Source organism: Sinocyclocheilus rhinocerous, unplaced genomic scaffold (genome assembly GCF_001515625.1).
Source record: "Sinocyclocheilus rhinocerous isolate Xijiao unplaced genomic scaffold, SAMN03320098_v1.1 scaffold3687, whole genome shotgun sequence".
In the NCBI taxonomy this organism is placed as follows: domain Eukaryota; kingdom Metazoa; phylum Chordata; class Actinopteri; order Cypriniformes; family Cyprinidae; genus Sinocyclocheilus; species Sinocyclocheilus rhinocerous.
The window spans coordinates 85,820-87,801 of record NW_015665832.1 but is presented as its reverse complement, the minus strand read 5'-3'; the positions used below and the strand labels follow the sequence as shown (position 1 = coordinate 87,801).

At 35.4% G+C, this 1,982-nt stretch overlaps 1 long non-coding RNA gene across 1 annotated transcript in view; it reads left to right on the top strand.

The window, feature by feature from the left end:
* The first annotated feature begins 246 nt into the window (after window positions 1–246).
* LOC107731593 (uncharacterized) overlaps window positions 247–1,982 on the top strand; it is a 70,490-nt gene continuing 68,754 nt past the window's right edge. The window contains exon 1 of the long non-coding RNA XR_001638787.1: window positions 247–725. This is a non-coding gene — a long non-coding RNA (uncharacterized LOC107731593). The remainder of the gene's footprint in view (window positions 726–1,982) is intronic.

Genomic DNA, 1,982 nt, shown 5'->3' with positions numbered 1-1,982 from the left:
TATTAATTTATTATAATTTTACAGAAGACTATGAAAGACTGTCTAGCAAAGTACATTTCTTTTGTAGGCCATACCATACATTGTTCGTTTGTATTAATGCCTAACTATGTATTTACACTGCAGACTGTAAACAAATGTGAAGTAGGCCCTACCTGTCAGCTGTTTTAAAGTATAGACCATCCTAATAACTCCAACACGAGTCAATAACCCAGCTACGGCAAAGCGCGTGTCCCGGTAAAGAGCGACAATCTGCGTCATGTGACGGCGGACGGACGGAGAGATGAAGATGGCGCAGCACCGGCGCTGAAGAGTCTCCCCGTTCACCGCGTAAAATCACGGAAAATTGCATCGATCAAGCGCGAAAGAGCGCCACGCGCGCGCGTGACTCGAGAAACGCTCAAGGTTAGCTCATCCTCGCGCTGTTCCAGCGGTAAATCTCGACTGACCGAGTCAATGAAATAAATAAATGATCGTCTCCATCCTCAGATGTTGCTGCCGCCGCATCCATAACGGGAGATCCAGACGCACGGATGGGAAACCTCAGCTGACGCGTGAAACATGTCGATTGTTTTATCAAGCATACGGCTGTGAGATAAACACGTCTGACGGTCTGCTTCAACTTTAATGTGTCATCGTACATGACATTTAACCGAAACTCTTCTAATATCTTGGTTATTTTACCGGGATCATGTGGACACCGACCGAGGACGAGAAAATCGGAGTGGGTGAGTTGAAAATCTGTTTATTTGGCATCCTTGATATAAATAGGCTATACAAATTAAGCTAAACTAAACTAATTCCAGGTATGTTTTATGTGGCTTATAAATCATTTGAAAGCGGCAAAGAACATATAAAACTAGATGCCGTATTAATACGCAGTGTTGAATGTTTTATATGTTAATGCTGAGGAGAAATTCATAACCCGTTTTATGAATTTAACACTATTACCAGGCTGTTACTATAAAACGTATTGAATTCATCATGTAAATCGTTCTGCACGACTGTTGAATACTAACGTGATGTTACAGTAGTACACACTGCTGATGTTGAGGATGCTATACTCGACCGACAGGGGGCGATGCGAGCGGTGCGTTTCCAACAGGTGCATAGTGGAAAACATCTAATATTGAGCTCCAACACTCCTCATCCACACCAAAATCATCTTCTGAGAGAACACAAGCTTCTAAAACAAATGCACTGCGTCTTCACTGATCGAATGCACTGTCAGCATGTTGCAGTGGAAAAAAAATTTTTTTTTTACAATTTGTATAGCAATTAAAATAAGCATTTTAGAGAACAATTGCATATTTCTTATATTTGGTTATTATGAAAGTGTAATTTAAAAGATGATGTTTCATATAAGAAATATATAAGCTGACACTGATTTGCATGACCTTTTTTTATAATTTTACATTTATTAAACAATATGTAATTATGAAACTAGTTAGTGTTAACTAGCTAAACTTAGTTTTTGGTTAAATATTTGATAATTGTAATGTCAGAAAAAAAAAAAATATTTTGACATTTTGCATTCAAAGTTAAGTTAATTGACCACTAACTCGCATTTTATGACCAAGCCATGATCATAAATCTTTTTTTTCTCAAAAAGTTAAACATTTAATTTCATTTCATTCATACATCACACACAATATCAAAAAATCCTTACTGCACAACGCTATTGTATATATACACTAAAGCTATATAAAAAAAACCCCATCTAAAATCTATTAAAAATGTAAATTAAAAATATGGGCTTTAGTTGAATAAAATCGACTAAAATTGCTAAATCTAAAACTGAAATAAAAATAAATGAAATGTGAATGAACAATTATTAAGAAAACAAAAAATTCTGAAATGTAAACTTAAAGGCACAATATGTACGATTTATTTATTAAAATATCCAAAAACCACTAGAACAGTGTTATATATTTTGCTGACTTGTGTACTTACATTATCCCAAATGTTTCGAAGAATGTTTAAAT